This window comes from Ambystoma mexicanum, chromosome 8 (assembly GCF_040938575.1).
Source record: "Ambystoma mexicanum isolate Mex_15411 chromosome 8, UKY_AmexF1_1, whole genome shotgun sequence".
Taxonomy (NCBI): domain Eukaryota; kingdom Metazoa; phylum Chordata; class Amphibia; order Caudata; family Ambystomatidae; genus Ambystoma; species Ambystoma mexicanum.
Window position 1 is genome coordinate 1,095,294,143 of NC_090929.1, and position 12,808 is coordinate 1,095,306,950.

Here is a 12,808-nt window from a genome sequence, read left to right on the forward strand (position 1 = left end):
CACCTTGTAATCTAATCCAGGTTGATTCTTTAACAGGGGAGTCAACAACACACGTTTTAATGAGTCAGGTACTTGAAAGAAGCATCAACAAAGCAGACTAGAAAGGGAAGAAAGAGCTCATAGTTTTCAGAATGACTTTAGAGGGAAGAACTTCCCCGGCACCAGTGGTGGGTCTCATTTTCTTTTAGCATTATGGCCAGACCCTCTTTACATACTGGTTTAAAAAAGTAAGAAGGCCTGTCTCGATGGACTGACACCTCAGATCTTGGGGTACAATGGTCTAATCAATACCACACAAGTTGCCGGCAATAAGAGACGGCGCAGCAGTAATTTTATCCATAAAGGCACTCTGAATTGCTTCACAATCACCTTCCGAAGGAACGACCTGTTGTACCTGTGCTTTCAGTTTTTCTAGGTCTCTAAGAATCCCAAATATTTTTTTTGTATCATTTTTAGATGTGGCAATTTGATTATTAAAAAAGTTTTTTTTTTTTGCTGAAAAAATCTCTTCACGGTACAGCCTTTCCAGGTACTTCCAAGCAGCTTTATTACTTTGTGATCTATTATTTTCAGATTTAGATCTGTATGGACTGAACTGAGGACTGAGCTAATGACGTATTGGTGTTTTAATGACCCCTTTAGCTGGTCAATTAACATTTTTAATGTACTCTTCCCTTTTTTAAAGAAGCATCCATCCAGGGATTTTAGATTAAAAAATGTGGAGATTTAAGCTAAATCTGTTACCGACAATGGAGGTGTTGGGCATTAGGGGGAATGTCCCTAGGGGCTCCCGTTTGTGTTGATATTGTTTGAGTGAGGATGAATGTTTAAAACATCTGTGTATAATCTGTCCTGCGCTAGACCCACGGCAGAGGGAAGAAACATTTCTTTTTAGATTGTTCAATTTGGGAAGAGGATGCTTGGATTATGATGTTAAATTCAAATGAAATTTCGATTTTATCACGGGTTGTTGATTTTTGGGGCACTGTGTTCGATCTTAATCTATGCTACGAATGAATTTGTGTTTTATGAAATTTTCAGGAATGTACTAATGTTGAAATTCTCTATAATGTGCACGTTTGTTATCTGGAAAAAGTGTGAAAAGTCACATTTTTGATCTACAACACACAATAAAAACAATAAATATAATAATAATATTAATAATTGTGCAATTGCATATTAGGAAGTGGGTTGCCTTGCATCAGCAGCTCTGACAGGTGCCCCTTCATTGTCCAAATTCCAGTCTACTGGTGGCGCAAGATTAATTTGTGCTTCAAAGGAGGAGATGCCCTTCTTTTCTCTATTATGCGCACTCTATAAGACTTTCAAATCCTTACTGACCCCTCCATGGTTTCCCAGAAAAATGAGACATGGTTTAACCAATCTTGCAGATTTTTGTCACACAAGAGGACAATCAGAGATGTCAGGGAAGTCAGTACCTAGCACCACTGGTTCAGGTAAGTTTGGCAATACCCCAACCTGCATAGGATGTTTGATTTCCACACTTTGGTCTATGCTTCTGTAGTGGGGTATTGTTTAATGTGCCCCAAAGCACAGGATATGGGCACCCAGGCGCGATTCTTCTCCTAGCCCAGTGTGTGCAAACAGACATTGTCCATCAATGTTGTTGTGTGTTGCCATCTGCCCAATATTGCACTCCAAGAGATGTCACTGGCATTGTGTGGGGTCCTATACCTGGTTGTTGCCAGATACATTTTGCCAGCTCAACTCTCCACTTTGAAAATTCTTTTCCTTCTGGTTTTCACTGTACTTTCCCTTTGGGAAAAATGCAGAAATAGAACTGAGATTGTCTTGTGTTTAGTCTGGAAGAGTAAGCCATGCCTTTTAGTGGTCTGGCATTTTTTGATTGGTCCTGGCAGTCGGATGGATCGAGCTCATTGGTAGGCAGTTCCAGTATTAATGGACTTTGTGAAAGGCAGCCGTTGGTGCTGAGAGACCAGACAGTAGATTGGAAGGGAGGGCCTCTACAAAGTTCTCCAGATATCTTCTCTGTGATAGCTGGTAACATAGTGCCTGATGACTTGTGCCATTTGTCTCACTGGTCCCTGTTCAATAGAATAACTAACAAAGGTGTCTCATTGTGGTATTGTCAGCACAAATTAGTTTGCAGGATTCTTCATCGTGCCCCATCTTTCAAATACCACTTTCTTTATCTCTCATATGTTGTGGTCCCTTTAGGTTTGGTGGCTTGGTAAGTGGTCTGCATATCACCAGATAATAGCACAGTGATACAGTGAACCCATCTCTTAAGGGCCCTGGCAGCATTGTGAGCAACCCGTTTGTGGTCCATGAATAAAAGCATTGGGGCATCTCTGGGTACATAATTTTGGAGAACAAAGGCACCTGAAGTTGCACCAGGGAAGAGACAATAACAAGGCACGGATGAAGAAGGGCCCTTTGACTTTCTTCTCTTGTCTTTGTTCCTCTGACTGCCAGACCCTGTTGTAGCACCTGCTAGTTGGCTGATGATCAGCCTGAGCTACTTTGAATTGGTGTTGGACCACATGTTGAAGTTGTTGCTTTCCCTCAGAGGTGGGTTTGATGAGGCTCTATGTGCCGGGCATTGTCTATCCCATTCTGACACCGCTCGTCATGCATTGCAGGAAAAAGAGGGCCACTTTATTATTATTATTTTATTGGATTTACTTCTTGGTTTGTATTCCCTCTGGGTAAAAGAACAAGAAAGGAAAGCAAGCTCTTGTCAACTAAGACCCCCAGGTACCTACATAGTTGACATATAATATAGTGGACAGTCCTACCCATACATCTCTCTCATTAAGGATAACATTCTTGCTAGAAGGAGTCAGCATCAGGTAGAGGTGTTTCCTCATGATTCCCCCCACTCGGCTGAATTGCACACAATAGATTAGCAGGTTTGAAGGTTTCTCCCAAACCTCCCAAGCACTGTGGGCCTGCCACTGATTTCTTAGAGGGCCCCAACTTCTTGTGTGACTTAGAGGTATCACCCCATGTCTGACACTTCGGATCGCCCACCCAAACCCATGGATGCATTCCTTTGTGCAGGCTACTCCACCCTTAATAGGTTTCCAGGTCTAAGGGTGTGTGTTTGTGTGTGATCCCACAACTTGATCTCCCCTGGGTTCCTCTTCTCCCCTCCGGTTGTCAGCGCTGTCTGTATGAACTGCCATCACAGCGAGGTAATATCCCAAGTGAATGTAGATTCCTACCCCAGTTAAGGTCCCCATCATCCTAGTAGCAGGGAAAGAAGGGTAGATAATGGTTGGCTCATCCTAAAACAGGGTCTGCAACCTTTGCTTTCCTGCTGCTTTAGACTATAACTCTGCATAGTCAATGGTGAGGGATCATAGAAGGTATAGTCCAACACATCAAGAGAGTTGGAGGCTGCAAACCCCTGCCCTAAGGCATGCAATGACCCCCTTGGCATGGTCCTACCCATACCCCCTTGGTGGTGCGAGTGTGCCTTTCCAGGGCACCTTTCGTACACTTGGATTTCAGGAGTGAAATCAACAGCAATCCCATCCCAGACTCTAGTGAGTAAGAGAACCCCAAACAATAATTTTCATAGGTCACTGTGGGAATCTTGAGGCAATTATTTCAATTCACACCAGGGAATGTGGTTGAACAGTTCTTTATTTTTGAGTGAGAATGGTCATTATTTTTTCCAGGATTGGTGTTTCTGAACACAAACAAGGTCAACCACCTTAATGCACCAGCCTCTCAGCAATCACCTCCTTCCACCTCCAAACGTATCCATGACTGCATGGGCCTCGGCGCGTCTACCTTTATAGACTACACTCCAGAACTTTCACCTCTAACTCTGCCAGGTCTCACCTCCCTCTGAGACTGTCCAGACGAGAATCACAGAGTAGCCCTCCTTCACTTAAAACCCCTGCCTTGAATCAGCACCACTCACCACCCACTGGCAGTGTAAAAACAGAACCCCTTAAATGCGCACTGATCAATGTGAGAGCTTTAAGTACCCATGCCATTGAAATCCATGATCTCATCCACAAGCTGCACCCAGACATCCTGACCACCACAGAGTCCTGGCTGCATGATGCCTGTGGCCCACAGCTTTCCCTGGCCATCCCACCCAACTATGCTGTCTTCAGGTGCAATAGGGGGGGCAGTAACCCTCATAGCTAAATTCTCCCTCCAAATCAGGACCTGTGCCCTACCCGCCACCCCAGGGTATGAAATGTTGCTCCTGAAGCCGACTACAGACACTCAAACCACATTTAACTTGTTTCTAATCTATAGACAATCGAATGGACCCAGCCTCCCAGACCTTGATATCCCGCTCCTTATCACACCTTTCATGAAAACAGCCACCAATGATCCTTGATTGGATACTCTCGGCCAATGCCACCATCGACATAGCCTGCCTTGACCCGGTGCATTGGTCAGGTCACCACCTCGTCCACTTTAATCTCTCCCTGTCTAAGCTCCACAAAACCCTGATACTGCCATGGAGCCCCATACAATTATGCAACACACGTGACCTCAAGCATGAGGACATGAGGCAATCTCTCCTCTCTCTGCTCAGCACCACTGACCGATCCCATACATATTCTGCCTCTGAACTCGCCAACCAATACCACACCAGCCTGCTCCAGGCCCTTGATCTGCATGCATCGATCAAAACTAAAATCCCAAAACTGCACAAACCTAACAATTCCTGGTTCTCTGAATTACTTGTTCACGTATGCAGTCAAAAAGAGCCCCTGAACACTTATGCAAAAAAGAAACCTTTCCCAATCACTGCACAGCACTTTCCTTAGCTGCCTGCACTTATAAGAAAGCTGTTTCCAACTCCAGGTCCAATAGCTACAATGATAGCATTTCTGATGCCATCTCATTATAGTAGATAATTATCTGCAATTCTTTGAGAGTTGGATACTTCCCTCCTCCCCCGGCAGCATTGGCACACGATCTGACAAAGACTGGTGCACCAGCTACAAGATGTCCTCACCCACAAAATCGTGTCCTTACTCACCAAGATCAGGGCCAAAAAGGCCCTACTCACGAGCAAATCACCCTGCTTTGACTCAGATACCCTCCCTACCGGGACCCACATCTATAGCACCCTCCCTTTTGCATTCAGCCTAGTTTGATCAAGATCAAGCAGCTGCCATTATTAGTGCGCTGAAACCTGCAAACTGTAAAGACAACTCCTGCCCAGCTCATATAGTGAAACCTTGTGCCCCAACGCTTACCCCTATCATCACTGGGTTTGCTAACGTGTCTTTTTCTATCGGTGTTGTGCCCTCCAACATCAAACCTGCCTGGATCACACCACTACTAAATAAATATCCCTTAACCCCGCCATCCCTACTAACAATCGCCCCAGCACTACTGTGCCATTCCTACTCAAAAGTCTTGACCGCCTAGTTTATGATCAAGTCCAGCAGTTTCCGCAGGAAACTCCCCTTCTTGGCAATAGGCAATCTGGCTTCCGCCCTAAGCACAACACGGAAATGTCTCTTCTAGATCTAAAAATACAAATGGATGCCATCCGTGACTCAGACAAGCTAGCTATCCTCAGCTTGCTTGATCTCTCGGCAGCATTCGATCTAGTCGACCACAACATCCTATGGCACCACTTCCACTTCTCTCTGGAAGTGACCTTGTGGATCAAATCCTTCCTTAGTGGCCACACTACATGAGTATACATAGGGGAATCAGCAGCTGATCCTATCCCCGCTCCACTCGGCGTGCCGCAAGGGTCGTGTCTCTCTCCTACTCTTTATAACACTTACACTAAATCACTTTTTGACCTTCTGGACTCCAGGGAGATCATCTACACACATTTTGCAGATGATACTCAAATACTTACCCCACTCTCAGGAGACTACAACTAAGACACTATCACAACCAACACAGTCTACAGCACAATCCAAAACTAGATGGCCACTCATAAGCTATGCCTAAATGATGAAAACACTGAGCTTCTCATCATTGGCTCCCCTTTTCAGCACAGACACCTGGACTCATCAGCCAAAGAAATGCACTAACTTCATCCACTGCCTACACAGCAAGACGTATCTCTCTAAGTAGACAGTTTATCTCACTAAGTAACTGCCTCACGCTTGCACTGATCCTTACCAAAGTCGACTACTGTAATGTGCTTCGATTGGGCACCTCATCCAACAACATATTCAAGTTCCAACTACTCCAAAATAAAGCGCTCTGCACTGCACTCAGGCTCAAACGGTCTGACTGGATCTCTGCTACTAGACGCAGCTCCCACTGGCTCCCCATAAAAGCCTCGATGGATTTGATTTCAAAACTCCATCCATCGATCACTGCTGTATCCATAATGAGGCCCCCCTCTACCTAAACAACTGTGTCATCCAAGTTGTATCAGCGCATAAGCTCAGATCCAGAACGAGCATCTCACTGTTCACCGCACAATTCAAGAGTAAAAGAGCAGGCAGTGTCAACTTTGGCACATTAGAAAGGTACAATCATTCTCAACCTACAAAAAACTTGTCAAGACTTGGTTGTTTGACAAAGTTGAGTAACCGCTGACCTACATGCCATGATTATGTCTCTTACTTTATACTGTACAAACCGCTCTGATACCCTTGGGTCTGACCGTTTCAGAAATGTAATAAATTAATAAATAAGTCCTAATCATTCTGGCTACCCTATGCTAGTAACACAAATGCTCCAACACTAGCCAACCCAAGCGTTCTCAAGCCTTACCTTAAGAAGCCATTAGTAACAACAATCAAACATCAGCAAAAATATCCAACAGTTCCTGAGAATACTCCTTAAGGAGGAGCTACTCACAGTCTGGACTTCAGCCATCCTCTCTGCTTTTGCCTCTGGACTTCAAGACCTTTCATAGGAAAATGATTATAGCACTATTGCTTCATAGGCAGACTGTGGCTTGGCAACCTTCAGTGCTATGTATCTTTCTTCTCTGTGTCATGTTTAAAGCAAACCTCTCTGAATGTGGGTTTATTCGTAAGGTGTATTCAGTCTTCCCTAGACCATATAATTCTTAGCCTTTCACTACTGCTCACTCTTGGACCTTTATTTACTTTAGGATTTACCACAGGTCTTTCCTGGATCATGGCTTTCTCAGGATGCCCATCATTTCTCTCCTGGAACCTTGGCTTTCTCAGGATTCACAAGAGGCCTTTTCTGGACCTTGGCTATTTTAGGATGCAAAACAGGTCCGGTCTGGAACATGCCTTTCTCAGAATATACAGGAGTTCCGTCTTGGACCTTGGCATTCTCAGAATTCACAAAAAGTTCCATCTGGTCCTTGGCTTTTCCACATTTGACAACAGGTTTCTCCTGGATATTGGCTTCATCAGGACTTCAGCTTGTCTTTCTCAGGATTTACAGCAAGTCCCTCATAGACCTTGGCTTCCTCAGAATTCACAACTGGTCCTTCTGAACTGTGGTTTCAGGCTTGGCAATGGGGCACCCTTGAATTTTGGTTTCAGGATTTGCGTTAGACCCCTCATGGATCTTCGTTTCCGGCTTTCAAAAGCTTCAGTGAGTACCCTCCTTTCTGGGTCCTTGTCAGGCAGTCAATATTCTGTCAATCTCCTCCTGTTGGTCAGATTTAAGTCTATTTCCCAAGGCCACTGATGGTAAGCCCCAAGACCTGTCTAGCCAATTATCCTAGGGTCTTAGAGGTGCACCATGGTACCACTATGAAATACCACCTCTCTGGGCTCTCCAGGTATTGGCAGCTTCTAGAAATATGTGGCAAGTGTACAGGATCTCTATTGCCCTCTTCCAGGTTGCAATATCCTTGAGGTCCATCCAGCATTCTGCCATCCCCCAGCTGGGTACTAGCTTTCCAGTTTCCTCTTGTTGCAAGGGAGTTTTGTGCCGCACATCTTCCTGCACCAGGATTTTCATCTTTATTGACATTTCCCCCCAGTCCTTTCATACAGCTGGGTTGTTGCAGTTTTTCCAAGCAATTTCTGATTGGTTATTCTCATGTTTTTCTGAATCCCCTTTCGGGATTGGTTAACTCTTTTTGAATTCCAAATGGTCCTTATTATCTTATTGTTAACCTACGCTCCCATTTTCTAATCACCTGATAAAGTAACGGTTGGGTAAATTTGGGCCGCTAGACTTCACAGACGTTGGTACAGTTCAGCGGCATATTGTATTTCGCCTTCTCAGAGGACTTACCGTGCAGGTCTTAGAATCTTTTGGGGGTTTTGTTTTCCGATAGTACGGTTATTCGTTTCTTTCGCAGTTGTATGTAGCTCTGCAGTATGACTCAGAGAGAGCTGGTTGTACTTGGCCTCATGCATTTTGGTTGTTTGAATCTAGATTTTGAGCTTTATCCTTATTATCCTCAACAGAAATGGTCTTAAGGTCAATTCTTTGGTCATGGTCAACTGCTTTAATTTCGGGAGCTGATGTAATTCCTTGCACTGTAACAGAATGGCCTGAGCTATGGGATTCTCCGGCCTGTGAGGCTTTGTGAGGATAGAATTTACTGCGCCTCTGGAAGGCACATTATTAGCGTCCAGACAAATCCAGTCCCTGCTGTCTTGCTTCATACCCATATAAATATGCAGAGTTTGGACAACTCACCAGCGCTACCAATTCATTGTCATTGAAACATAGGATGCTATACGCCACTTGGTTGACCCTGCAAGTAGATGTTACGAAAAACATGATACAAACCACAACTAGATCACTCACCCAAATTTACAGGAACATTATAATTCCACATTACCACAACAAGCTTGCATGTTCATTGACTACTAGCTGCCCTTTATTCATGTACAATTCCAAAAACACATAAAACATTAAAAGCACAGATATGGTTTTACTGAGATAGTGGCTTTGGGACAATTATACTAGGGAGTTAGGGACAATTTAGATCTGACAATTCACATTTATCCCCATGGGGTTGCTCAGTTGAAGGAAATGGTGACCATCTCCCTGACTAGTCAACTCTCTCTATCCTGTCAGATCCTTTTTCTTTGAACTGTCCCCCTCCTGACTTGTCTTCCAACCCTCAATGCCCCTCAATGCTCCCCTTCTTCCACCTTCCCACACTATCATTCTTCTCCTCTGCCTTTTCCATAGTGTTTTGAAAAAGCCTGAAGGAACTATTAAGTTCCACACAAGAAACCTACATCCATGCATCATGTCCCTCATTCATCTCATCCAATTGATCCTTTGCCTCCCAAAATCGCCCGAGTCTCTTCATAATGACTCTCATCAATCACACACATCAAATGTTCATATTTCTGAGGCCCCCTACTCAATAAAACTAATGTGACTCCTCCCACTCAGGTCTGCTTTTTCTACCACCAAATCTACTTTCATACTTAGGAATGGGTCAATCAGCTAAGCACAGATCCAGCAAGATATTTAGAAGGGAAAGTAACTCAGATAACATGAAGAGTATTCTTTTATTTTTTATTTTTTAGTTTTTTTTAAATGTGTTGTGCATAGAGTTATAAACCTTTAGCACACAAATAAATACATTATTATTACACACACATTCTATTTCATATTCTCAGGCAAAAATGGTATTTACCAGAGGGCTGGAATAAAGCATACTCTTCATATCTAGAAGAAAAGTCAAATCCCATAGCCATGTAGTCAATCCAGGGGTCCGTTTTCTTTTATACATGTTGATTAACAGTCTCCACCATCTCCGGAATACTAAAAGGCTTCATAGAATTACCAGGTGCGCTTCCTGGGGTGTTATTTATTTATTTTGATATTTATACAGCGCACCTAACCCAAAGGCACCGGGCCGCTTTTCTTGCATACGAAGTTACAACAGTTTACAGAGTTACGTAAGTAAGGTGATCATTTACAGTTACAGTGATTTTACATTATTATATACATTATTTACATATTTGGTTCCACATGCTACTTGCGACAGTACAATATATACAAAGAAATGTGGGTAGTTTAGTTATATTGTATTGCTCTTGGGATATTGCTTTAGGAAGACATTGGAGTGGGGATTTGAAGAGCTCCGGATAATTCATCTGTTTTATGCATCTGAGAAAACAGAGTTTATAAAAAGTTTTAATGTTTCATTGTCCAGCACTGTTAGGGAGAATTCTCATTCTATGGCTAATTTCCCTTACCTAGTGAGTCCCCCAGCAGCTTTTCTGGGTTTCTGGAGTTTATTTTTGCCACTTGGTAAGGGTGTGAGCTTTTCCCCCACTCTTACCTGTGTTTTGCCATGTGTATTTCATCTGTTTTTGGGATTGTGGACTGTGGAGTTCCCCACTTCAGTAGCCCCACTCTTTTGTGTGTTACACAGCACCTTCAGTGCAGTAACACAGGGTTGTCTTTTAGACTTCCCATCGACTCCATTTCTGGGGCTGACTACTGTCCCCCAGAAAAGGGTAAAGTTGCCATTCACTTTACATAGTCATTTAACCACAGATCCAGTGCACCCCATTTTACATGGAGTATTGGAAAGGGTTAATTCTTAGCCCTTTTTTATCTGTACCTATTGGAGCATTGTTTTCGCTCCCTTAACATTAAGACTTGGCTGGTGGCAGTGGTATCTACCCTAATTTTCCTACCTCGATTATATTACATAACGTGGTATTGTTTTAGGCTATTTTAGTAGCCTCGAACTTTAAACCTGCTAGCCCAAATACTTTTTATTTCGGCTCCGGTTGGGTTTAATCGCAATTTCTTCTTGTTAACATCCTTCTTGGGTCTTTCTTTGCGCGACAAAGCAGGTTTGCCTCCTTTGTTCACCGACCTTTGGCTGGCTTCTGACCAGAAGCCCTCCTTTGGCGTCTGGGTGTCTAGGTGGGCTGAATGTGAGGGAGGGGTGTAGGCACCCCCTGCACAGGGTCTCCTTGGAGACCCAAGTCACACTTTGTGTTGATTGGATGAGGTGGTTGTCTGGCTGGACAACTCCCCTGCTGAGTGATTGACAGCCAGGCTGTGTGAATGGGGGATTTTGGCATAAAAGGCGGGACTCTTGGGCTAGATGTTAGGGTCACCACTGGAACTGCAAGGAACTGAAGAGAAGCAGAGAAGAGGACAGCTGCTGCAACCCCGTGTCCCGGTGAAGGCCTGCTTCAGTCCTGAGCTATCTACCCTTCAACGACAAGAGAAGATCCAGTCCGGTGTCTTCTTCCCTTGAGCCTGGTGGGATCAACCAGCTTGTCTTTTCTTCAGCCAGAGAATCCTCTCCTGGGTTGAAATCACTGCTGTGCTGTAGTGTTCTGGATAGCCATCAGAAGAACCCTCCCCCGATTTAAAGGAGCGCACCTTTTATTCATCGTTGTTCTTTTTCGCTGCTGCTGGCCTCATCCCTGGGTAGTGCATATCGCTCCAGACGTCCTCTTTCTTGTCCCCACGACTGAAGCCGCAGGAACCGTGAGTCTGCAGGAACTACCAGGAACAACTGCCGTGGCACCAGCTTTTCTCCAACGGAATAAGGTACTGTGCAACCTTGGTCATTCTCTCCGTCTGACCAGCCGGAATCAGGGTGAACCCTTTTCCTCTATGAAGATTTGTTCTTTCTTCCCTCCTTCTTATAACTTTTCCTTCCATTTGACAATCTTACGAACTCTTGGCATCTCGAATCTCGAACTGTTCAATGTGTGATCCTCAGCAGCTGAGCATCTGCTCCATTGACACTGGCGCAGGCCTATTGACTTTAATCTGTATCTAGTCCTCGAGTCTCCTTGCCTTGAAAAAGTATTGCCTTTGATTTTTATTCACTTTTCCCTTGTTTGAAATTCTTAAGTACAAAGTGTTTTTTAACTTCGTGAGCATTTCTATTCGCAGGTACGCGTTATTATTACAACACCGGTCTGTCAAATCCTAATGTACTTACCTGGAATTTACTGGCACAAGTGGAATTGGTTGTGTGTAGTGTATTTTACGTGTGGTTTCAAATTCATAGAAGTGAAGTGTTTTACAACAGATGTTTTAAAAATAAATGTACTTATATTTTTTACCTGAAACCTTGAGTCAGTGTTTGCTTGACTCACAGTAATTGTGGTCCCTTTGTGTAATCGCTGCTACTGCTCATATACTCTTGAGATAAGCCTCGCTGCTCTGCTAGTGCTACCACTTTAATATAGTAGTACAGGCTTGTACCAAAGGTGAACTTGTATTACCACCTGTAGTATTAATTGTGTGTAGTGGTCCCTAAGGGCACTGCACAGGATTCTGCCTAACACTGGTGTACAGCAGTGAGAATTTGAAAGTAGAGTGATTACACTTAGAGTGCTGCTATTGCTTTGGGTCAACTAACCACAAGGCTAAACACCACAAATTGTATTAACTAAGAAATCATGTCAAATATGGAAAGCTACACTGAAGAGGGTCTCTCAAACTACAGTGCTGAGGTTCTGAGAACCATGTGTAGGGAGAGAAATCTTTCTGGTCATGGAAAGAAATCTGAACTGACTGCTAACTTATTAGGAAAACAAAGTCTGGAGAGTGGGTCGTAAGGGCCTACCCCTCCAGCAAATGTGGATACTGATGTTTCTGATTCTGAGAGTGTTGAAGAAGAGATAGATAACCCTTTGTTAGGAGTTCCAACCAACTCCTTGCCTGCTCAGCAACCACAACCTCTGTCCACAGGGACCCCCACAGGTCCTACACTTACTCCTGAGTTCATTGCACTAGAGAAAATGAGACTTGAATTAGAAGTGAAACGTATTGATGCACAAACTGCCATGAAACATCAAGAGTTAAGGCTCAGAGAAATGGAGCTGAACCATGAACTGGAAATGAAGAAATGGTCTGTAAAAAATGCTTCTCTCCCAGATTCTTCTAGGTCTTCAAGCACTAAGAGAACCTGTATGCCAAAGGA